At 42.9% G+C, this 26,374-nt stretch overlaps 1 protein-coding gene across 3 annotated transcripts in view; it reads right to left on the reverse strand.

Annotated features, from left to right (window-relative positions):
* Slc16a12 (solute carrier family 16 member 12) overlaps positions 1–26,374 on the reverse strand; it is a 69,143-nt gene that overhangs the window by 22,975 nt on the left and 19,794 nt on the right. The window contains exons 2-3 of one of the 3 annotated variants that reach the window (XM_050158847.1): positions 5,892–6,022; positions 4,551–4,703 (exon numbers count right to left, since the gene is read on the reverse strand). The exons of 1 other annotated variant lie outside the window; for it this stretch is intronic. The gene's annotated coding sequence lies outside the window, so the exon portion shown is untranslated. The remainder of the gene's footprint in view (positions 1–4,550; positions 4,704–5,891; positions 6,023–26,374) is intronic. One more of the 3 variants, XM_050158853.1, reaches the window with a different exon arrangement.

The raw sequence follows: 26,374 nt of genomic DNA on the forward strand, positions 1-26,374 counted from the left end.
AACATAGAGAGACAGCTGACCCAAGCTAGTGGGAGCTCACTGACTCTGGACTGATAGCTGGGGAACCTGTATAGGACCTAACTAGGCCCTCTGAATGTAGGTGACAGTTGTGTAGCTTGGGCAGTCTGTGGGGCCACTGGCAGTGGGACCTAGTGCATGAACTGGTTTTTGGAGCCCATTCCCTATGGAGGGATGCCTTGCTCAGCCTCAATACAGGGGGTAGGGGGTTTGGTCCTGCCTCAACTTGATATGCATTTATTGAGGAGTGAATGGCTAGTTGAATGGGGAGGAGGTGTGGGAGGCAGGAGGAGGGGAGGGAGGGAGAACTGTGGTTGCTATGTAAAATGAAAAAGTAACTCCTAAATAAAAAAATTAATAAAAAAAAGAATTTCATACATATGGGGTTTCTTTAGTTCAAGGGCTCAAACTTGGACAGTATCCATGTAGTATTCTAGCTACACCTCTAGAACCTTCTGACAATGCTTTCAGCTTCGTTTTGAGCTTCGTTCTGTCTGTGTTGTCCATAGTTGGTTCTATTTTGTTGTTTCTTAATGTCAGTACTATGGACCCCTTATGGTCTGTTTACTCATTCACCTATGATGGGCATTAATGTTGGCTGCAGTTTTAGATCATTAGAAATGTGCACAAGTGTTTTGTGAACATGTGTTTTATTTTTTGTAGTAAATTTCTAGGAATGAAATTGCTGAGTCTTACATGAGTACATACCTAAACTTAAGAAGAAACTGCCAAACTATTGGAGATGACTTGTGATACTGTCAACAGCACGCTGCCTTCCAACTACCTCTCAGTCTTAACTACTGAGATATGATTATCTCAGCTATTCTAGTGTGCAGCTAATCTCACTTTAGTTCTGATTTGTACCTCCCTCATGATTAAGGCTATTAACTACTTTTCACTTTTCACATTAAAATTAACTCTTCATAAATCTCACTGTATGAAGCACTTATTAAAACACTAAGATCTCATTTTGCTGCTATATAACAATTATTTATTATAGATATTCATGTATTGCAAATATTTCCCCATATTTTATGACTTTTTCATCTCTTTCAAAACTACATTTTGAAAAGCAAAGCTTATTATTTTCAATTAATTGTGATTTATTATTATTACTTTTATACTTAATCCTATTTTATGTCAATGACAAACAATTAAAAGTTGGAGAATAGGGAATGTAGAGAGGGCTCAGGAATTAAGAATACCAGCTCCAGCTGCTCTTCCAGAGGACCTGGGTTTTATCTCTATAACTCACATGATGACTCGTAACCATCTGTAACACCAGTTCCAGGGAATCTAGCCTAATGTGGACATGGAAGCACCAGGGACACACACGGAATAGAGAAATACATGAAGACAAAATGCTCACACACATATAATAACAATAATAGTAATTATCTAAAAGTTGGGGTTAAATATTACTTTATAAGGATGGAGAATTAGAAATGCGTATGAATTAATTTACTGTAATATGTATATACATTTTATTTAAAGACTAAAAACTACAAACAGCACTCAGAGACATTTAAGGACGCCTGAGAGACAGAAGAATAGAAAAGCCATGGTTACTGCTTACAGACTTGGAGAGTAGCATCACTTCCCAAATTGACCAATAATTCCAATGAAATCACAACCAAAATGCCAATAGTCTCTTTTTAATAGGGAATGACAAGCAGATTCTAAAATGTGTAAAAAAAATACAAAAGATATATAAAAGTCCAAAGAATTTTTAAGAGAAAGAACAGAGACTGGAGGGTTGACTTTGTGGTTAACAGTGATTGCTGCTATTGCAGAGGACCTGGGTTCAGGTCCCAGCACTCACATGAGAAGTGCTGGCTCCCACATAGAGTCCTAACTCAAAGTGGTTGATAACCACAGTATCAAAAGATCTGGCATCCTCTTCTAGCCTCTACTGGCATAAGGCACACACATGGTACCTGACATGCATGCAGACAAAACACTAATACACATAAAATAAAAATAAATACTTTTAAAAGAGTGACCACAGAGCCGGGCGGTGGTGGCGCATGCCTTTAATCCCAGCACTTGGGAGGCAGAGGCAGGCGGATCTCTGTGAGCTCGAGACCAGCCTGGTCTACAAGAGCTAGTTCCAGGACAGGCTCCAAAACCACAGAGAAACCCTGTCTCCAAAAAAAAAAAAAAAAAAAAAAAAAAAAAAAAAAGAGTGACCACAGGTTGACATCATACCAACTGATTTTAAAACCTATTCTAAACCAAAGTAAACAATACCATGAGAATACCAATTAGATTATCAGAGCAGAATAGACTAATTCACTGGGGGGGACATAAATCTAGGGTCTTACTCATGCCATTTACAGAAACTAACTCTGAACGGATAGCAGATATGAACATAAAATAAAAATTATAAGACTGCTAAAAGTAAATGGGGTAAAGATCTTTAAAATCGGGGCTAGACTTTTTTTTAAAAGAAGGATACAAGCAATGAATTTCCCATTCTTATCTTCACTTAAAACTCAGACATGTAAAGAATTTAGATTTATGATAACAACAAAGAAATTGAAGTTTCGAGTAGATTCTATTGCTGCTGGTTATGCACTCCGAAGGCATTCTCTGGGGATATAACATTTCTAGTGCTCAGAGTGTCCCATTTGAATCAAGCTGGTCTTTCTAGATAGGCCTGTTTCTGGAGAAGCAGGAGGAAGTAAGTATCTATACTTAATCGTGTCTGTATCCTTTTGGCTTTGTGTCCTGGCACCTGGAATAGTGCCTGGCTACACATGCTAAGCCCCGCAGATTTTACATCTCTTGTGGATACTGAGTAACACCTTGCCCATCAGTCACATTTTGCACTTGTTTTAAACAACAAGGAAACTCTTGGTTCTACCCCAACAAAGACCCAAAGCTCATTCAGCACTCTGGCCTTTGGTTAGGAAAACCCCGAGGGACAACTGTGTACATTAGAGACAGTTAAGGGGCAAATTTCCAAGCCTGTTAGGAAAGAATTTCAAAAAAGCCTCAGAGCCTTTACATCCGTGCAGCCGTGTTCCAGCTGGTGGCTTTACAGTCTCTCATCCAGGGACCAACTCAAATCCAAAGACTGGGATGGGAGAAAGTTATATAAAAACAAAATTTTCTGTTCAATTTGAATAGGTTCCGGCTGCATCCAAGCTGCTATTATACACTTAGAGTCCTTGGTGTTAAGTACGCCTTCAGCTAAACATGGAGTTATTATTTCCTTTTGTTGTTTAATGACCTTCCTCAAGTGTCACGGGGAAAAAAAAAACCAACTGTTATCCTTGGGTAAAGAAAGACTAGTGCTTCGCTCTTCCTTTCTTCCTTCCTGCGCCTCTCTTGTTAGTTCTCACACAGATCTTAGTAACGAGCAATTAACCACTGGCCGCCACAGAAGGCTTTGGGCGCTAAACTGCAACACTGACCTTTGCGGAAGAAGCTGCTGCAGTTTCTACACTGTGTGTGGTATTTTGAAGCTAGAAACACTTTATACAAAACCCAAAACAAACACCCGTGTGATCCACATGGTATTTGACCCACAGGAAGGAAGGAGCGGGCACAACTAGTGTTTCACACCAGTACAGAAAGCAAAATATTCCACGCCATCCCTTCAGCTCTGACGTACACAGTCAGTGACTCCAGGCAACGTCAGACAGTTGACTCCAATGTGGTTCAATAGCAAGAAGATTTCTGTTTTCAACAGGCAACCGAGTTCTTTTCCCTCTTATTTGGAGGCACTGGAGTAAGTGGGAAGATTCTTTGGGACATTGATAATAAAGACTAGATATTAAAATCAAGATGGCTGAGACGGAGACACACGTTCCATACAACGGAGTCTAGGCAAAATGCCTGGCTTGGAGCTGGTGCTTGGTATTTACGCATATCCGGCGAATAATTTTTCATTTAGCTCAATGCCTTCTTGCACACCTTCTAGCTCTAGTTTACACAGCTGGAGTCAAATCACATTAACCTAAAGCACCGGGACTTCGGAGGAGAACCTGGGGTTTGAGATAATGCACAAGGTCTTTTTTTGGTCAGTAGGAAGCCTGTTATTGAAGAACAAGAGCCCAGCCTGTGTATTCCACATCGCCTCACTCTGTAATTGCTGTGCACTGTCATGTTGAGACAGGAGGGACAGGGAGTCAAATATTTCAGTTCGCTGGAAGTTAACCCTTTGCCTTGCAGACTATTGTGAGAACTGTTTGGAAGTGAGCCTAAGCTGGTAGCTGGGAGCAAATAGAGTCAATAAGCTTTGAACGTCCTCAGTTCTCATTTGAACATTTTCTCAAATCACACAGGCAGGTGGTACAAAGAACTTGAGAAATGTGTTAAGAATTCACCCGTTTCTCTGTTCTTCATAGCCACTGTAGCCAGCCTTCCCAGAACTTAAGCCACGAAGCCCTATGTGACTACATCTCACTGGGAACACAGGGCAAGCCTTGGCTCTGCCAACTGAGGGAGAACTTCACGGCCAGGCATCATATCTTGTTCCTTTAGCAGAGTGGCGAAAATGGCATGTAGGCCTTGGGAGGGCTCACCTGCAGAGCTTGGCACACTACCCGCTGTCTGCCCCACATTACACAGGCCATCACATTCCACAGGCTCTCGGCATTGTTTATTTTTGTGTTCTGTAGACTCTGTTCACTGCTTGAGCCACAGTGAGTCACACGAAGGACAAGGAGCTGCCGAAACTGAGAACAGAGTACAGCCGTTTTTATTCCTTTCCTTTTTCCTGCATCCTAAGTCTCAGACCAACACTTCTTTCTTGAAACAAAAAAGCTAGAAAAAAAAATCTCACAAAACTTTTTTCAGATTTGGCTCAGTCATCTTTCTTCCTGTTCTCATAAAATCATTGAGAAACGATTCATTTGATTCAACATTCTAGTTTCGGACCCCCCCCCCAAAAAAAAGTCTTGTGACAACAAACATCTCAGAACTAGGTCCCAGCTTCTTTGGATGCTCTTAGCCAAAGTGGAAGTAGTCATCATTATTATTATTAACATAAATTATCTGGTGGAATAGATAAAGACATCATGTAAGATGAACTCCATAATTTCAAACCAAGTGTGTTTCATGGGGTACATAAAGGCTTTTCTGTACACTTGGAAATCATGGTGTGTAGTACATGCCACCGACTGACAACAGTGCACACATGTGTGGATTTACAGTCCCTGGACTTGTTTGTTTGTCTCCCAGGCCTGAGGTTCTGAGAGCAGAAGCCCCTCTGTTTATACAGAACAGTCTTGGAGAGCATAGTTTCCTACTGGTTAGCAACGTGTAAGGTCCAACAGGAACTAGGAAGTGGGATGAAATTCAACAATGGCACAATTCACCAAGGTATGGACAGTTGAAAATTTAATAAAGGTCATAGTTACAACCACCAGCTATTGTCACATGATGCCTGAGAAGGCACAGGCAGAAAGTGGCTACTGGGCCCTTGGTGTGTTGCTGTAGAAGGTCTGGAAAGGGAAGCAGCCACTGTACAAGATGTGGCATTGAAACAGTGCAGGAAATGTATGTGTGTGCCATCCTCAGGCTCCTCCTGCCTTCAGGATGCCAGAGTGGGATTTCTGAACCCAGTGAGAACCCAGCTGTCCATGCCACCAGCATCCAGAGCAGAGAACAGGGTGGAAAGCAGATGGTGAAGAAGCCAATGGGAACGGCTACACAGTGGCATCACCCCGAGGCTGGCTTGCCTTGCATCCTCTAGGGCTGTGGTCAAGTCTGGAGCTGGTGCTCAGTCTCACGCTTAAGCTACAAGCCTCTGCAGTTCCCAAGTCCTATCTCTGTGTTCTGAGTACAAAACCCACTTGTGAGACTGCCCCCCTCCCCATTCTCTGTGACACACAGGCACTCCCTGGGCTTCAGGTAGCTGTTACTTTCAAAAGCATGATGCAAAAACCTCAATCTCTGCCTCTCATCTTCTGCCAAGCTGCAGGTTTCTTATCAGCCCGTCAGGTGCCTTGAACGCACATGTCCAGAGGAGCGCTCGCTAGACATTCCTGAAATACTTTAATTTTTAAAAATCAGTTTTGTTCTTCTAGTTTCACACACGTGTATAAAGTGTACAGAGTGGGACAAGCAAGCCTGGAAGTAGAATTCCACTGCCAGGCTTCAAAGCTTATTCCTTTCGCAGAGTGGCTAAGAAGGAGTGTGGGAGGGTTCACCTGCAAAGCCTGCCATGTTGCCCGCTGTCTGCCCCAGGTTACACAGGCCATCAGATTGCACAGGCCCTCCGATTGTTCTTTCTCTCCTCCTCTCCCCTCTCTCCCAGCCCCCCACTGTCCTCTTCTCCTCTTTGCCAGTCCCTTTCCCAGACGTACGATTTCTAAAACAAAAAAAAGAGCCCCCACACTCCTCTAAACAACATTCTTCTTGCTGGAGAATTCTATGGGCCCCTCACTTCAGTAATAACACCATTCAGCAAGGCCTTTAAAGCCATGTTACGAATATATACACGATGCCACACTTATTTCTTTTCTGTGAAGCTCTTTGTGTGTGCGCGCTCCTCAGCGTCAGCGTGGAGGTCAGAGAACACTTTGAAGGAGGCAGTTGGCTCCTCGCTACCTTGGGCCCAGGCACTGAATGCAAGTCTTCAAGTGCCTTTGCCCCCCGAGCTGTTCACCAAGACATTTTTCAGCACACGGAGCATTGCCTTGGCATGAGGTTGATCATGTGTGGCTCTGCAACACAACTCAGGGACGAGTTATAAAGTCACCTGGCTTTTCAAAACTCTCCTGCACATCCCTTAAGAGCACTAGCTTCTCTTCAGTAGACTTGAACCCCACTTCTAAGTCAAAATACATGGAAAAGCATGGGACAAAAGAAAAAGTTACCTATTAACAGCTACTAACTTCTGCCCCTGCTACATCAGCAGGCACATTCTTCAGCTTTACTTATTTGTTTGACAGTCATTTTCCAATTTAAAAGCAAGAGACGCTGGCATGGAGTCTTTACATAGGTGCTCAAAAAGAACTGCTTACCTAGAGGCTGTGGGTGCAGCTCAATTACAGAACACCTGGCCAGCAGGCGTAAGACTCCGAGTTGGATACCCAGCCACAGCCACCCACGCACACGTTAAATCAGTTACTACAGCAAAAAGGAGCATCTTCAAATGGTACTAACAGATAAGTATCTTGGATATTTTAAAATATTTATTAGAAAGTAACTGAAAACAGATACTGTGCTCAGAGTATCCAAAGGGGAAACTAAAAGACCCAGCATCTTCATCCACTCTCAGTTTCCCCTTATAGAGATAATACAAAGGAGTCAAGTACTGAGTGGATAAGCAAAAGGACTATAAACCCAGCAGTGGTGAATCCTTCAGTATTTAAACGATTTTTACTTCATTACCGCATATAGTGGTTTCTCCCATTTGAACTGCACCTGCAAAGTCTTTACAGGAAAATTCTGTCAAATACATAGCTTTCTATTTCTTCCCTTTTGATGATTTTTTTCAAGTGTTTATGGATGATATATATCCAACCATCAATCAGAATAAAGCCTTATGAAATGCAGTTCTGAGGCTTATAACAGCACACCAAAAGATAACATATTGGGCTCAACTCAAAAGGAGAACACACAATGAATGCATATGTATAAATTCATGGACACAAGAAAGAAAAAGGATGGGAGGGAAGACAGCTAGGCACCTGAGTGAGAAACTTGAGATTATCAATAGACTATTCCTACATTTTCTGACTCTTGGAACATGCTACTATCTTTTTGACTAAGTATGTATACTTATACCCAGCCTTGTTTTTTTCTATGAACATCCATTCCCACATGCTTCTCTATGTTTGCCAGAGTTGATGTTTGCCACCTTATGTGTTTACCACACTCATGTCAGCCTCCCTTGGTGAAACACACTAAGACTAGAACACTAGAAGGGCTCCCAGTGCTCTGGCACTAGGCTTCCGTGTGTGCATTTAAGGCATCCCCTGTACTTTTCATATTCCCAACGAGCTGAGAACAAGGATCTCTTTGTAGAGCCAAATATAGTAGCACTCACCTAAACTCCCATCACTCAGAAGCTGAGGGACTGAGTTCAAGTCCAGGTTTAGGTTTTTCATGAGACTAATCCGTTCACAACCACCCCAGAGCAAGAAACCCTCAAAGCTCTTCCACCTCCAGTCCACACATGTCACCCTGGAATACTGGGCAACTTGTCAACTCCAACATGTGCAAAGCCGGCTTCTCTGGAATAATGCCCGCTAAGCCAGCTTTCCCTCTGGTGAGTCACTTGTGGCACCAGGGCATGATGGTGGGCATAGGCCAGAATGACTCCTGCGTGAGCCACAAGACCCAGAGCAAGAATGGGGTCCTGATCCTGAAATACCCGATGTCACCAACTGAAAGGACACGGAGAAGATCTGGCGCCACAGCTACAATGCCTGTGAGGAGCAAGACCTCCCCAACCCAAAAGCCAATGTTGAAAAGATGGCCCAGTTCATGCTCCAGACCTTCAGCACCCCAGCCATGGGCTTTTTGGTCTTTCTGAGAAAAGGCTGAGGTGTAAAGGCAGCCAGGGCTTGTCTGTGCATAGACTTGAGAGAGGTTCAATAAAAGCGTGTACCTTACATTTGCCTGCAAATTTCAAGATGTCATTGCTTTTTACCCCATTGTGTAAATATGCCACATTTTCTTTATTCATTCTTCATCTAGACTATTTCCAGGTTCTGGCGATTATGAATTATGCTGCTATGTACATGGTAGAGCAAGAATTCTTGTGGTATGACTGGGCATCTAATGGGTATATATCTAAAAGTGATGTGAGTGGGTCTTGAGGTAGGTTGATTCTCAGTTTTCTGAGAAATCACCATACTGATTTCCAAAGCGGCTGTACAAGTTTATACTCTTACCAGCAATGGAGAAGTGTTCCCCATATTCCACAGCTTCTCCAACATAAGCTGTCACCAGTGTTTTTTATCTTTAGCCGTTCTAACAGGTATAAAATGGTATCTCAGAGTCATTTTGATTTGCATTTCCCTGATGTTGAACAATTCCTTAAATATCTTTTGGGCATTTGAGATTCTTCTGTTGGGGATTTTCTCTTTAGATTTGTACCCCATTTTTAATTGGATTATTTTTTCATTTTGATGTCTAGTTTCTTAAGTTATTTTTTTTTATATATTTTGGAGATCAGTCCTCTGTCAGATATGGGGTTGGTGTAGATTTTTTTCTCATTCTGTAGGCTGCCTTTTTGTCTCAATTACCTTACCTCATTTTGTCCTTTGCCTTACAGAAGCTTTTATGGAACTAGAAAAAAATCATCCTGAGTGAGGTAACTTAGACTCAGAAAGACAGAAATATTATGTATTCACTCATAAGGGGACACTAGATGTAAAGCAAAGGCTAAATAGACTACAAACCACAGCTCCAGAGAAGCTAGGTAACAAGGAGGACCCTAGGAGGGATGCATGGATTGCCCTGGGAGGGTGAAATAGATGAGATCTCCTGGGTAAACTGTGGGTGTGGGAGAAAGGAAGGGAGGGAAAATGGAAACACAAGGGAATGGGATGACCAAGTTGGGGGAGGGACAGACAGGGAGAACAATGAAAGAGACATTTTGGTAGGGGGAGCCACTATGGTGTTAGGGAGAAGCCTGGTGCTAGAGAAATTCCCAGGAATCCACAAGGATGGTTCCAGCTAAGACCTTTAGCAGTAGTGGAAAGGGTGCCTGAACTGGCCTTCCCTTTTGTTCAGATTGGTGACTACACTAACAGTCATCATAGAACTTTCATCCAGTAACTGATGGAAGCAGATGCAGAGATCCACAGTCAAGCACATGCAGAGCTCTAGAAGTCTAGTTAAAGAGAGGGAGGAGGGATTATATGAGCAAGTGGGGTCAAGATCATGTCTGGGAAACCCTCAGAAGACAGCTGACCTGAAGTCATGGGAGCTCATGGAATCTAGACCAACAACTAGGGAGCCTGCCTGGGACCTACCTAGGCCCTCTGCATGTGGACAACAGTTGTGTAGCTTTGTCTGTTTGAAGGGTTTCAGGAAGTGGGAATAGGCTCTATCCCTGATGCATGAGCTGGCTTTTTGGAATCCATTCCCTATGGTAGGATGCCTTGCTCAAACTTGATGCAGGGGAGAGGGGCTTGGTCCTGCCTCAGCTTAATGTGCCATGCTTTACTGACTCCCTATGGGAGTCCTTACCCTTTCTGAGGAGTGGATGGGGACTGGGCTGGGGGGAGGTATGGGGAGAGAGGGAGGAGGAGAAGGAGGGGAAACAGCGGTTGGTATGTAAAATAAATAAAAGGTTTAAATAAAAAGTGCATACCTTACAAAAATTAAAATAGTAAAGTAAGCCTGTATTGTGGCCCACAGATGTAATCTTAGCACTCAAGAGCTGAGGCAGGAGGATTGCTATGAGTTCAAGGCAAGCCTCGGTCACAAAATGCTCTCCAAATCGGTTCACCCTCGAAAGTAAGACTCTTTCTAAAACAACAGTCATGAGAACAAGCGGCCCAGCGGTAGATGACTCAGTAAGTAAAGGTGCTTGTCACACAGATCTGACTCCTTGCGTTTAATCTCTGAGAACACAAAGGACCAAGTCCCACAAGTCGTCTTCTGCTTCCACATGCATGCCATGGCACACATGAGCCTCCCTCCTCCTTCGCACACACAGTAATACATGCAAATTCAAATTTCTAAAAATTGCCTTGTGATTTGCTATGACCTAATTGGCAGGGGATATGCATAGATAGTCATGTGTGTGTGCTTCTCTGAATAAATAAAAGGTTTATCCCAGTCTGGTCTGTGACTAGAATCTTCCAAATTGCTTTCCTCTTAGAAAATGATGCAATATTTGAAGAGTAAATACCACAGAGGGCAAGTCCACTGGAGAGCAGCTGCCTATCACAGAATGAGAATGCTCTGTTCCCTTAGCAGTCGAGGCTCCCATAAAGAAACCCCTTTGGTTCCTCTGATGAACTTCTTCAGAAAATGCCCACGATGGAAAAATAGTCTCACGGGGGGTTCGGAGATAAGAACGAGTTAACGTTTGCGAGATGTAAAGAGATAAAGGCTCAGATTACATCTCCCGTTTGTTTTTGGCCTTCTGCCTCTTTCCAGTGCTACAGGAGGCCTCGAGCCTTTAAATGAGATAGTCTGAGGAGAGTCATGATTTATGGCAAATAACCATCTGCGATGCTGAAGAGAATAGTTCAGGCTCTAATCTCCCATGACTTTAGCCCTTAATTCTGCATCTAGAAAAGGCCATCAAACTAGGCAGATTTAGTTTGTTTATTTATTTAGTTTATCATTCCTCAAAACTGATACCAACTAAAATCACTCAACAGCAGCTGGCAAACGGCTCTGGTCTACGCTGCCAATTGAATACTCTTTCTTCTCAGGTACGCTTCTGTGACTAGTGTCCACGGACTTTTTCGCAAGATTCCATGCTAACACACTTGGTTTTATGGGTCCCAGCCTCCACTTAGAGATGGATGATCAACTTGTCACAATGTGAAACATCACAGTCCAATCTATAACCAAGAATGAGAAGCCCTGGTTACAGATCTAATAGTAGAGAAGACTAAGTCAAAAAGAAAGGAGGAAAAAAAGACCCAGAAATTTTCACAGCTTGAACCCATTCTTTCTAGAAGGAAACACCTCTGGGTATATCAGGCTGACTGACAAGCTGAGCTACAGGTGTGACATTAGTCTGCCCATGCTCCTTAACAAAACACCACATACTGGAGGCCAGAAGCAACCAAAACTTATTTTCTTTTTTTTTTTCTTACAATTCCAAAGTACAGATGTCCATGACTAAAGATCCAGAAAATCCAGCTCCTGGTAAGAGTTCTCTTTCTGGATCAGAGACTGTACCTTCTTCACCTGGAACCCCTTGGAGTATATGCATGGGAAAAAGGAGAGACTTGAGTTCCTCAGTATCTCTTCTTCCAGAGTGCTATGGTTTGAACGTAGTTTTTTTCCTTCGGCAACTCATGCTGAAATCCAATCCCCATTATGAGCTATTAAAAAAAAAATGGGGCCAGTTTGAGAAGCAATTAGGGCTTTGTCTATAGGAATGGATCCACCCAGTAATGCCATCATTAATGGCTTGATATCGACATGGGTTACTTCTGGAATGTGTTTTCTATAAAGCCAATTTAGTTAGGTCTTTTTCTGCTTTCGGTTTCTCACTATGTGCTGTCTTGTGCTGCCTCGGGACTCAACAAACAAGAAGGCCATCGTTAAAATGCAGCTCCTCCATCTCGGACCAGAACCATAAACCAAAATAAACCTCATTTCTTTATAACTTCCTGTGCTGGTGGTTTTAATTGTCAACTTGACACAACCAAGAATCACCTGGGAAGACATCTAGGAATTATCTAGATGAAGTTGGCCTGTGGGCTTATCCGTGGAGGGTTGTCTTGAGTGTTTATTGATGTAGGAAGACCCAGCTCATAGTGGGTAGCACCATTCCCTAGGCGGGGAATCCTGATGGTTTAAAAGAGGAGAAAGCTAGCGAGCATTAGCAATGGTGTGTTTATTCTCTCTTTGCTCTCAACTGTGAATGTAATCTTTCTAGCTGCTTGAGGGTCTGCCTTGACTTTGACAAAGTGATGAACTTGGAATTGTAAACCAAATAAGCCCTTTGAACCCCGACTTTGGCTTTAGTCAGAGCATTTGTCACATCGATACAAATGAAACCAGGGCATTTGCTGTGTCTTAGACATTGTGTTTTCGGCAATAAAAAACAAACTGGGGCATAAGGAAACTAATTCCATTATACCAGGAGCCACCCTTAAGACCTCATTTAACCATAATGACTTCCTTGCAGGCACCATCAGCAAATAAAATCATATTGAGGCTTATGGCCTTAGCATATGGCTTTCAGGAGACACAAGCATGCAGCCGGTGATAAACGCTCTCAGCTCATGGAGGGAGAAGTTTGTACGGTCCCTGCTGACTGTAACCTAAAGTCGTAGGGCATTCATGGCCACATGCTGACTGCAGTGTGGCTTAGAATGATGAGTTTTGAGGTCAGCCTGCCCTAAAGAGGACCGGAAGCTCAGGCTTAATTAAGTCAGTAAATCACCGCATTGCTAATGGGGACACAATAAATCACAGCCATCTCAAAAGCAGAAAATGCTTAAAAGCAGAAAGTGCTTAAACGAACTCACCACCTGCCCAGTCCTGACTTTATACGTGTGTGTTTTTATACAAGTTGGCTCATTCAGACCTCACAAGAACCCCTCTGTGGCACTGTAGGTAAGAACAAAATTCTGGGACACCCAAATCCCTGCCTTTAAACCTCAACTTGTGAATTTTTAATAGCGCACTCTTGATTAAGTGTCTAATCCTCTCGGAACCTATTTTTCTCACCTACTAAACGAAGATACACAGGCAACCGTAAAACTCCAAAAACTTTTGTAAGCAATTTTTTTTTTCACATCTGGGAGTGTGTAAGACCTAAAGTATTTAGAAATCTTATCTACTTCCTGGTAGAGCATTTTTGTGTTTTACTGCGGAGTGTTGTTACCTCACTACAGGGAACTGCTACGTATAAAAATCCTGTTCCTCAAGCGATAACTAAATACCTAGCCCCGGGGGTTCCCAGACATTTAAATTCACAAATGTGAGAACTGAGTAAGTTAGCTAGTGTATGTAAAGTCACGCCCTGGAACAGCCAATAAGGGAGACACACGTCTCAATCCTAGACTGCTTTTATCACTGCCGTCATTTTGAAGATATAAAAACTGGGACAGACTCCAAACAGTCTAAGCCACCGGCTGGCAACTGGCACAGTCACCCTGAACTACAAATCCTTCACCCTCAGCCCTTGCTTTGCCATCTTCACGAGTAAAGAAGGCTCCATGTAAATAAAGCAAGCTGTTTAAGAAAGCTTTTCACAAAAGATTTAGGATCTGGCATGGTGGTGCACACTTTAATTCCAGCACTCAGGAGGCAGAGAACTCTGTGAACTTGAGGAAAACCTGATCTACATATCAATTCCTAGGCTAGCCAGGGCTACAGAGAGAGCCGGTTTTAAGGAAACAAAAGCAAAAACTATAGTAAAATATTTTTAGAATTTTTTTCCACATCAGTTAGAAATATTATACGCCTGAACAGAAAACAAGCTGAACTTCAAGGGAAATTTAAAATGATCCCTGCCCCGGAAAGAAGACCTGCCAGTGTGATTTGCTTCATGATCAGCACCTCCATAGCCTTCTTCATCAGACCAAGAGAGCACAGCTCATTCCGAAGGATTGAGTCAGGCTATCGCTCAGAGATGTTGGAGAGCCATGTCCTGCTGGAACAAGAAACTGAAAAGATAAACAGCAATGGTTCCCAAGCAAGGGTAATTTGAGTCTCAGAAAATATTTGGCAAAATATAGAGATAAATTTGGTTGTGATAATTGGGGTATGAGTCAACCACGACTCAGAGAAAAGAAGCCCCAACAAGCACAATATGTTTATAGATAGGAAAACAGAAGCCTAACTACTCAGCAGGAGCACACTGGAAAAGACAAAAATTCATTTAAATGAAAACGACTTTTGCATTTCAAATACCAGTTAGGAGATATCTTGGTATCTAGTAGACAGAAGCCAAAAATGCTGGAGGCCTCCTACAATGCACAGGACACGCACAACACTCCTGGAAAAATAAGTAAAAAGAACTATATGGCTCCAAATGTCAATTTAAGGAACCCAAATGTCAGATTATGAAACTGAACTAGACCCAGAACACAAAATCATACAACATCAAACAGAGGAAGAGATGGGAAAACCCCTCATGTTGGTGCCAGCGCCTCCCTGGGCCCCGATTTCATCTGCTCATGTCTACCGGATCCTCCTACCTCAGGTTCCCTGAAATACTTTAAGCCCCTTGTTCTTAGTGTGTGTGAACCATCCCATCGAACTTCCCTTCTGCCTAACACTGGTAATGAGTCGATGTTATCTCCACCCAAAGTTGCCTGAGACAGCCTTAGGGGAGGTGAGCTCAGACAGCAAGAAGAACGATTCCGTCAGAAGTCACGTCACCTGTAAATACACACGGCTGGGAAGGTAGATGGGAAGGTGCAGAGAGAAAGATGGAGAACAATAAGCTGAAAGAAAACAAATTGGGGTGAGGAAGGTGAGGAAGCCCCCAACAAGCACAGGATATCAGCAAGCAGGAAAAGGAGGGACCTAAACAGATCCATACAGGTAAACACCAAGAAGGTCTCAAAAGATGCAACAAGATGCATAGCTGGAAAACAGAGCTGCAGGAATGTGAGAACCCTAACAGTAGTTCATCCTCTAAATAGTAAAAGGAAAATCAAGAAAATGTACCACAGACTTGCCTACAGGACAATCTGATGGAAAAAGGAACCTTTAAGAATTAATTGCTGTTTCTAACTGGGCACGGTGGTACTTCCCTTTAGTCTCAGCTCTCGGGAAGCAGGGACATTTTTTGATTAGTGATGGCCATGAAAGGTCCCAGATCACTGTGGATGGTATCACCCTTGGGCAGGTGGTCCTGGGTTGTATAAAAAAGCTGACGAGGCAAGCCATATAAAGCCAGCCAGTGAGCAACATTCTTGGATAGGCTTTGCTTCTTTGGTTCCTGCTTTCAGGTTCCCTCCCTAAATTCCCATCATGATGGACTATAAGCTGGAAGATGGAAAAAAAAAAAAAAAGCAACAACTTTTCTCCTTGAGTTTCTTTTGGTGATAGAGTGTTTATTCCAGCAACGAGTAGGTCTAAATAAATGCATTTGATCCCCTTTTTGCTCAAACATACAAATAACCAGATGAATCAGCAGTCACGTCAGAAACGGGGTGAAGATGAACACACAGCAGACGCATGAAGTGATGTTGTCAAAGCAGTGATAACAGTAACAATACCACGGGTCTCTGCAATGCCAAAGCTTCCGGTACAGCCTGAGATTAACCCGTCAAACTGCACAGCAAAGTAAAGCAAACTCGAACCACTGCCCCAGCTCCATTTTGATTGGACAAGTAAATTAAGTGCATTATCACACACTTTTCTTAAAGAACTACAAAAATAGTAAGGCTTAGTATTGAGTTTTGGGTTTTCCAACATGAAAGTCTACCAGGATTATTAAATCGAAGAAGTGTGTTAAGTTAAACAACTCGATCCAGTGCTCCAGCAACCCAAAGGACATGAAGCCAGTTATTAATAGAGAGACGTCTTGTCTCACACATACTCTTGATACAAGTATTAATTGTTTTGTTTCTAAGGTTATTTGGTACTGTTTATCGGAAGCAATGAACTTTCACATTTAGGAATTTGCCATAGTAACCCTCCCCCCAAACACTCCGAAGCTTGTGCAGAAGTCCATCAGCGCGACCTGACACTGGGAAGCACTGGACTAAGTTGCCATTAATAGGGAATTAGTGTGTGAGCTGTGATGGGTCCAACAGAGTGAGCACACCCAAGACTGCTTCCTCCTAATGCACCTGATAATAAAACCTGAAAAGGGCTTAAGCCACAGGAGGAAGAGAACAGGAGGGAAGGTGTTGGCAAATAAGAGCTGTCAAACAGACTTTGGAAGCTGCGAAGTGAGTGAACAGATGGTATCTGACTTAACAAAACAGGGACCACAAAGCAAACTGAGCTACCTCCCTGCCAGCTCCTGACAGTCATCCTACAGAGTTGCTCTTCTGTGTCAGGGATCTAAACAAATGCACTTTAACACACCCCCACCCCAACCACTTTAAGCTTTGAGTTTTCTATTAGCTGAGGCTCACTTTAAACTCCAGATCCTCCTGCCTGTACGCCTGGGTGTTGGGATTTTCTGCTCTCAGCTATCCCGCCTAGACCCATTTCTATCTCTTCTTGAACAAACACTCAAAGGGCAGCAGACAGGAGACAATGAGAAGTGGTAACAGTGACTCAATTTTCAGATTCCACAAGGAAGTCAATAATGGAAGAACAGAGACTTTCTATGGTTTACTGAGTGTGGAATGGGCTAAAAAATAAAAGGAGTGGGAAGTCGTAAAAGTCCCAGCCCTTTTCCCTTGATAATTAACTTTCCCTTCTGAAAGAAGACTGATGCTGAGTGTGTTTATTCTGTGGAAATGCCCCATGCTATCTCTGGAAGGAGCAGACAGCTGGGTGAGTTGGGGAAAGTGATACTAGAGAGATGAAAGCAAATGGGTTATCACGCTGAATTGTGAGGTCCCCCGTCCCTAAACCTGGCCACGTGCGACTCCAGCCAGGGGTCCAGATACGAATCAAAGACCCAAATACATGTGATCCTGCCATTTGGGGGCATCCTCCAGGAGCGGGGAGCAGTCACTGTGTGCAAGGCTGCTTACTCGACAGAATCTGCCAATCCCCTTGCCTTCTATCGAGCTTGTCGGTGCATCACTCTGAGATGAACAGACAGCCACAGATCATCAAATACTTAAGCGTTTAAGTACTCACATTATTAAGAATTGCATTAATCGTTAATGTAAAATTAGAGAGATGAATCATGAAAGGACAGAAGAGAACTCAGAGAAACTAACAGAACGCAGAGCATGAAAGGTAAGCAAGCACGTGAAAGAAAACTTTTAAAACATCCTGCACTAATAAATCCAAGGATGTGGTGGAATGATGGCTTGGTGGCTAAGGTCATTTGTTGCTCTTGCAGAGGATCTGGGTTCAGATGCCAGCACTTACACTATGGTCTCAACCATCCCTAACTCCAGTTCCTAGGAATGCAATATGCTCTTCTGACCTCCATGGGCACTAGGCACATGCATATGTGGGTACACGTGCAAAATAAATAAATTTTAGCATCTGTTGTTCCTTCCTCAGTATTCAAACAATTCAAAGAGAGCATAATAGTATACAGTATCAAGATTCTCTGTGTATTTTCCATCTTTGTACGCTTTATTTTAACCTCTATTTCGTTTATTTTTACTTTTTGAGACAGGTTCTTTGTATATCTTTGTCCTGGAATAACTCTGTAAACCAGGCTCTCCTTGAACTCTCAGAGATCCGCCTGTCTCTGCCTCACAGGCATTGGGATTAAAGGTGTAAGCTACAACATCTTGAACTCACAGAGATCTGTTTGTCTCTGCCTTTTAGGCACTGGATTAAAGGCGTGTGCTACCACACCTTGAAGTCACAGAGGTCAATCTCCCTCTGCCTCCCAAGCATTGGGATTAAAGGCGTGTACTACCACACACAACTTCTCTTTTTCTTACTTTTTTACTTTAAGAATTTTAACTTTTAGTCTGCATACATTTTTAACACTATAAATCATTTAAAAATTTTCTTTATCTTTGAATCTCTCTTTACTGTATATCTCTCTTTTTCTGACCACACAAGCCTTTAAATTACTGAGCAATATGAGTAGGATTAAAGCCATGGCTTTGCCAGGTAGATCCAGTCCATTCCTTAGCTTTCCAGCCTCATGGCGGAGATACAGGCTGTAGCCATGTTTATAGCCACAATTCTATGGCGTTTCAAGGTCCCTGCCAGCCAGCGAGCTACAACAGACAACAGTCAAGTCCTCTCTCGGCGGCCCTCCTGCCTCAGTCAGAGTTTGCCCTGGCAGGACGGCCCAGAAAGCTGGCATTTTTAAACAGCACAGCTTTTTTCCTGCTGCGGCTGAAAACCGAAAAGCATTTGTTCAGCTTTTCGTCAACACCATTTAAGTGTTTCGTAGCAGGACCTCTTAATGACTGCAGAGTTTTGCAGCTGAAGCTGAGTCAGGAAGCCTCTCTTAGATGAGAGCGCTTGCTTGCCTCTAGCAAGCAGAGTAGACCCAAAAAATTGTTGCTACCAAGAAAACATGCTTCACTCCATTCTTTCCCAAGCTTTCTCAGGCTTTTTGTGGATTCAGTTATCCTCACATTGGGCAGCCTTCTGTTGAAATAAGAGCGGCGGGGCTGCATCCCCAGCACCCCGGCCGCCTGCTAGCTCATGCCAGAAATAACAACACACAAACTGTATTCATTCAAACACCGCTTGGCCCATGAACTCTAGCCCTTACAGGCTAATTCTTGCACCTGGACTAGCCCATTTCTAATGAAGTGTGTAAGCACCCCAAGGTGCACTTACCGGGAAGATTCTAGCCTACATCCATCCTGGGTAGGAGGAGCTTCATTGCGTGCATCTGCCTGGGAGAATGGAGCATGGCGTCTCTGCAGAGCTGTTGGGTCTCTCAGGGAGCAGAGCAGAGTCTGACCTCACTTCCTCTTCCTCCCAGAATTCTATTCTGTTTACTGCAGGGCCAGCCAAGCAGTTTCTTTATGGCTCAATGACCTTCCTCCATCAAAGAGGTGGCTGTGGTGGGAGGGAGCATGAAGATGGGAGGCAGATGTGCTGGGAAGGATCCAGGGGGAATTGAGGGGGTGGCTATGGTGATATTTCATTGTACATGTGTATCAAAGTCTCAAAGAATAAAGATTTTAAATATTAATTTTAAAAATGTCCTTAAAAGATAGCCTATTAATTAAAAGCATACGCTCACAATGAAGTAGCCCCGCCAACAGACACACCAGACTGATAAACAGTTATCTTGAAGAGTAGCAACAGCAAACATTAGGAACGATGTGAAGGCAAGAGGGACTTCCATTGGTAGAGGTGAAACTTCATACAATTAACTTTGAAAACGGCCAGTGTCTGGAAAAGTCAAAGACTGGCATTCTACATGATCTCCACCGTGCCAAGCAAAATGAGCACACAAATGCCACCAGGGCACATGTGTGAGAAGTGTGTGACAAAGTCTGTGAAACTTCCAGCGCATTACAACATCAGACACTCAAACAAGGGCCATTGCACAGATGGCGAAACAGATAGGCTCCTAACGCAAGCTCTCTGCCAATGCAAAATCCCAATCAAGCCAAATCAAAACAAGCCAAATTAAGAGATATCCAGGTTTAATGGGAGTTCTGCACTCTCTGGTGACCACCGGGAGGAAAGAAAAGAGACCACATGTTCCTCTTTTGGAAGTTCACTTAAATAGTCTGTGGGAGTGGTCCTGACTCCCCACCCCCACCCCCCACATGGAGGGGTCAGGACCTGGCCTACTGGGATTTGGAGTCCAGAGTGCTAACTCTCAGGGTCAGGGGGCTAGGATAGATGCAAGGGGCTGGGGCCTAAGCTCCCAACTTAACACTGTCCTCTGACTTCCACATTTGAGGTGTGGTACACACACACACACACACACACACACACACACACACGTCATGCTCACAAACACACACAACGAGAACAGTAATAGTACTAATAAATTAAAAAACAAACAATGTAAGTGTCTTTCTGAAACTCCTCACAATTCTATGGCGCCTCTGTCCTCAGTCCTTAGTGCCCCTGGATTAAATAAAGCTTTCACTCACGTCAACACACTTGTTGTGGTTTTTCTCATTCGTGAATTTATTTACTGTTACTCTTCAGACTGCGGATGGTAAACTCCAGAAGGAAGAAACGTACTCCACGAGCATTAAAGGAAATAAGGGACACTTCCTTCACATATGACAAATCCTATCGAATTATAGAACATATCCGAAGACTTCTTATGTAACTGGCGTCTATAGTTTTGCATTATTTTCATTTATCTTAAAATGTCCTGTTAAACTAATGACTCTTTATCTAGAATCATTATGTAAATGCAGGCTTGTCTGACTTTGGAAAAGTTAAAAATAAAAGCAAAAAGCAGAAGTGACTCTTCCTGACAAAAGAGAAAACTCGTATAAGTCTGTGCCACTAGTCCACAGTGGCTACTACAATCCCACTCCAAACTAGACAAGGTCGCTGCAATGTCTACCCCTGCCCCCATGGGTCTGCAAAAACCTGCTCTCTTCAAGACTTTTTGCCTCCTGTGAGGACTCAGCTCAAAGGAATGAAGCATGAGATGATTGTACATTTCAAAGTGCAGAGAAAAGGCAAAATCTAGTAAAGTCATGACTGTGTGCCTTCCTAAGTTTACATAACTAAAAGGCACAGACCACTGGTCCCAGGCAGTGACCTGAAGACAACTTTGGCACCAGGTAGGTCAAGAGACAGAAGTGTCTTCCTTAACATACGATGAGACTACAGACATCCTAATAAACCCACAGATTTTGAAAATATCATTAAGTCAAGGGGCTGGAGGGGCAGTTTTCTTTCCTAGCATGCAAAAAGAGATAAAGAGGACAGGAAGGAAGATATAGAAAAGGGAGGTAGAAGAGAAGGATGAAGGGAGAGTGAAGAATACCACAAGCCAGAAATACCTCTGATATACCTAACCTATGAACCATCACAGTTTAGCCCATACTACCTCATACTCAGAGGTTTTAGCCCTCCTCAGGTTGTTTAGTCTACAGCTGGTAAAAATATTCTAGCAACACAGCCTACTTCATAGTCAAGAGTTCAATGTCTCATGTGAACATACATGGGCACTGTGTGTATTGGTAACACAGGAACCCAGCACACTGTGGAGCATGGATTACTCTCCCTCATGATCATGTGACTGACTGGGAGTTATGGTTCTGTCTCCCTGTCACTCACTGCCCAGCATAAGAGTGTCTTACTGAATATTGCCAGCCTATAAAAAGGATTAAAATTCAAAATTTGAAGTATGGTTTCTACCAAATATATATCACTTTAACACTATTTCCCAAGGTTAAAAATAATCATAAGTTGTCTTAGTTCATTTTCTGTTGCTCTGATAAAATACTCTGATGAAAACAACCTAAGGAAGAAAGGGCCTAATTCAGCTCCCAGTTCCAAGTTACAGTCCATCACAGTGGAGAAGTCAAAGCACCAGGAGCTCAAAGGGACTCATCACATTGTGTCTGCAGAAGGCAATGAAAGCAAGGTGGTGCTGTGCTCGCTTACTCTAGTCTTATACAGTCTAGAATCCCCAGCTTAGGGGATGGTGCCACCTACAGTAAATGGGTCTTCCCATCTTAAATTAACATAAGACAATCTCCTGCAGACAAGTTGAAGGGCCCATCTCCCATGTGATTTTAGATTTTGTCAAGTTGACATTTAACACTAACCATCACAAAAGTCAAACATCTTCATACATAGAGGACCCTCTGTAATTGGTGAGCAAAAATCCACAGTTAGATGGATAAGAATGGAATTTGCAATATTCCCACCACATCTGGGTCACTCAGACCTGTTCTAGCCAGGACTACTGTGACAGGAAGGAACAGGCTACCTGGGAAGAGAGTCATGGATCTAGACAAGCCACTGTGTCAGAAAGCTGGACGCAAGGAGGGAAGGGTACAGAAAGCCAAACCCTGCAGGCTTCAGCTGCTTTCCAAGCCTGAGAACTCTGGACCCGGGGAAGAAATGCTGAGGAGGAAAAAGCAGTAGCACTGTTGCTCAGGTATAAAATGATGAAAAAGTGAAGATAAATTTGGAATTCCCCATGGCAATATGATCTTCCATTTCAACTCCCTCCCTGCAATCAGTTGCCAGCTCTCAATTCTTCCCTTATCTGAACAGAGGCATCGAGTATCACATGAGTCTTAAGAGCCCAAGCTCAGGGAGCTTCAATGGTCTCTTTTCTACTGCTTCATATGCTTAGTCCTCAGATGAAGCCAGACAGAATTATAAATCGACAACAGGACAAAAATGAACACACACTCCAGAAAATGCCATTGAGGCTGACTGAAATGGTAAATCTCATCTAGTCTCTTAACTGGTAATAAAATAGCCCTTGACCAGTTGGACTTAATGCCTGGTACATCCAACTCCCTAACGAGGAAAAATAATATAAACTTTCTAATCCACCTGCTTGGCCTGCACATGAGCCCAATGACTACAAGAAAACCTGAATAATATTATGAATGATAGCCTTAACTTTTTTAGGGCAGTAATTAGTTCCATGAAAATATTCCCTGCACCTTTTTTTTCCTTCAAGTTGCTATATCTTGGCTGCTTTTTAAGCTGAGATAAGCACTTGCTGTGGGCTTTAAAGCTTACCGGAAAATTACAGAACACGCAGTTTCACAGAACAGGAAGCACACTTCCCTTCCCCTTGCAGTCAACCAAGGTGACCTGACAAAACTCGCTAAGTGAACAAACGGGAAAGGAGACGGCTTTGTGCGAGAGACAGAGAAGGGGTGGAGGTGTGCAAGGGAGCAGAGAGGCAAGTGTGGGGACCTGATTTGGACAGATCTCCTGCCAGGAAGTCCTGGTTCTGCTTGGCTGCTCAGAGGAACACATGGCAGCGGATCCCCAAGCACGGGGGCATCTGAGGCTAGCTTTGACATGCACAATGTCTAGCGTAGGTCAGATGCAGGTTGGGATGTCTGAAAGGGGCCCAATCAAAGCAAAGGGGAATGACCGTCAACTTGGGAAGGGCAGCAGCTTGACTTCCAATTCAGAACACTTGCCATTGCCACTATATATATATATATATATATATATATATATATGTCTAAAGCAAATGAAGGATAAAGTATGGTAAAAAGACAATGATAACAATAATCTGTGTCTCACTCTCTCTCTCTCTCTCTCTCTCTCTCTCTCTCTCTCTCTCTCACACACACACACACACACACACACATAAAAGAGTAAACTGTCACTGTGTGTAGGAAATACTTTAGAGAATTTATTTATTTGCTTACATATTTATTTTCTATGCAAGTATGTATGTTTAAATATAATTCCTAAGGATAAAATTGTAACTTTGAATACACTACAATGGTTATTGTAAAAACAAAAGAAAATAATGTGTTGGCAAGGATGTAGAGGAATTGGAACTCTCGTGTCTTTCTGGTAATGCTGTAAAATGATGTGGTCCCCGTGGAACACACCGTGTTACCTCCTCAAGATGTTACCAGAGAATCCGGCAATTTTCCTCCAATAATTAGAAGCGGGCACTCAAGTCATTATGTGCCCAGCAATGTGCACCACCACTCTATTTATAGTCCCCCAAAAGTGGAAGCAACCCAACCCAAATGTCTATTGACAGGAGAGAGAATATAGAGCATGTCTTCTGTACTCATCATGTAAGGGCACCCAGCTTTAGGAGAAGGGAGATTGTAACAGATGCTACTAAACAGAAGTGTGGAGCAGGATGCTCAGTGGGAAGGGCTCTAGGAGTCCAGTGACGTGGTGCGTCAGGAACTGTCGCGGTCATACACACAGGAAGTAAAGTGGAGGTTGCCGGCAACTGTAGAGAAAGGAGAACGGGGCTAATATGTGGAGTTTCCATTTGAAAAGATAAAAAGGGTCTAGAGATGGATGTTGACAAGGATAGGCAACAGTGCAGATCTGTTCCTGACATAATAGGAAAACTATACTTGGTCACTGCCCCAGTTCCCTGGCACACACTGCTCCTAAAACACTTGAAATTTTCAGAAAACATAAAAAGATCTTGGAACCCTTAAGTGTCTTCTTGCAGGCTAATGAGGTGACGGATGGTTGGGGACTCCTGGAGAGGCCTCCAGATGGAACTGACTGACAGATGAATTATCCACGTAATTGGAGGGTTGGAATGTGTGCTGATACCCCACCCCTAACCTTGGAAAGAAACTACGTCTGGACAGTGACTTAATGGTCAGAGACAAATGATTTAATCTACCATGCCTAAGAAGTCACGCCTCCATAAAATCTTAGAAAGACAGGCTTGAGACAGCGTCTGGGGAAGAAACACAAAAATGCAAGCACATGCCAGTGGAGTGGTGAAAGCCCAAGCTCCCTGGGGAAGCTCCTGATCTGACCTCACCCTGCCCTGCCTTTTCAACTGGCTGCTAGTTTTTATACTTGAATGTATAAAAATTCAATCCTTTGGAGTAAAAACTTTACATAGTCAAGTAAATTATATTCTTAAATTCTGTGAGCTGTTCTGAGCAAAGGTGAGAGAACCTTTGGACCCCTGGCCTTGCAGCCAGAGGCTCAGAGTGTAGATGAAAAGCTGAACTTGCCATCAGTATTCCTTGCGCAGCAGTTTTCTCTGAGATCAAAACTTCCATCTTGGAGGGAAAGGAAGAGAAACAACAGGATATTCTAAGAGGAGGAGAAATATTCCATCCTGTAGGTAACTTTATTAAGCCCAGAAAACAAATAGCTCAAAGTCTTCAAGAAGTCCCTAAAACTGATCAAATTCACTAGGCTCCTTCTTCCCGTACACACACTGGAAAGACTGCTGACAGACCCTCAGATCATCTGAGCTGCCTAGAAAAGGCTCAGACCAACTGACCATCTAGAAAGGACACTTCAACCCAGTCCAGGTTTCCAGCTTTTATGAACTGTTAACTCACACTGGTGTGGGCTGTTGGTGATACAACAACCTAGTCATTTCTGTTAACCACCTCCAAAAACCTCACTAGTTCACCAGTGTGGACTCTGTTGGTATCTGTTCTGGGTTTCCTCTCTGGGGTGAGTACACTTTTATTTACATCTCCCTAGGAATCATGCCACACTGCAGCATTGGACAAGTGGAAATCTGTGGGGCTGAGTACTTGTTCTATGGGTGCCTTACTAAGTCTAGGTAGATAAAATCAGAACTGAGTTTAACTGTAGGATAGATAGATAGATAGATAGATAGATAGATAGATAGATAGATAGATACCCAGTAGGCAGATACAGGGAATTGGAGAACTCCTTAAAGTGGAAAATTCCAGAAATCTGGTATTATAGTTGAAGTCTGAGAGTAGAACACAGAGGAAAATGGTTTTTGCTTTTCCTATTTAGTATTCTATACCACAGAACTTTCCACTTAAAGTGGCTTAATAGAAATTTTGTCGTGCATATTTTACACTGATTTTTAAAAAACAAACCCTACAATTCTTCCAAGCTTAATTTTTATTTAATATAATATTGTGGCTATATTTCCATGTTGATAATGTATTCTCTCTGATCATCTTCACAGTTGCAAACCATTTAACTTCCTTATTGCAGGCCACCCTATGCCTATGGCATCTCTCTGAGAAAGATACTGCATGAGTCAACAAGTGAGGACACAGGATCTGTCACGACACCCTACACCTTTAATTGCCTTCCTTTGGACTCACTATGGCCATTCACAGAGGATCTCAAACTCTGACACTGAAAAAGGAAAGCAGTTTTTCCTCACTGTTAAAGAATATTAATGTGTGAATATAATGTATGAATCTTAATAATTAATAACAGATATAACGATTAATGCCAAACAGCAAATATTTATAAAATGATGATGGAAACTGACTGTGGAAGAGGAAGAGTTTTAAGTATTTCTATGTGAATGTGACAAGGCCTGTAATATTCAAAATACCTAACACGAAGCTGAGAGGGACCCTGAGCACTAGAGGAACAGGCTTGCTGGTCAGTGGGCCCGTCAGATCAAGGCAAACGAGCTACAAGCCTGAGTAACTCCAAAGAAAGCACTTGGTGAGGAGCTAAATGAGAGTCCTAAAATCAGTCTTTTGAGTAATCTCCTCTTTTGATGGTTTCAAAAATAATAAAAATATCAGAGTCAAGCTGA

This window comes from Alexandromys fortis, unplaced genomic scaffold (assembly GCF_014885135.2).
Source record: "Alexandromys fortis isolate MF-2015 unplaced genomic scaffold, M_Fortis_MF-2015_v1.1 scaffold_10, whole genome shotgun sequence".
Taxonomy (NCBI): Eukaryota; Metazoa; Chordata; class Mammalia; order Rodentia; family Cricetidae; genus Alexandromys; species Alexandromys fortis.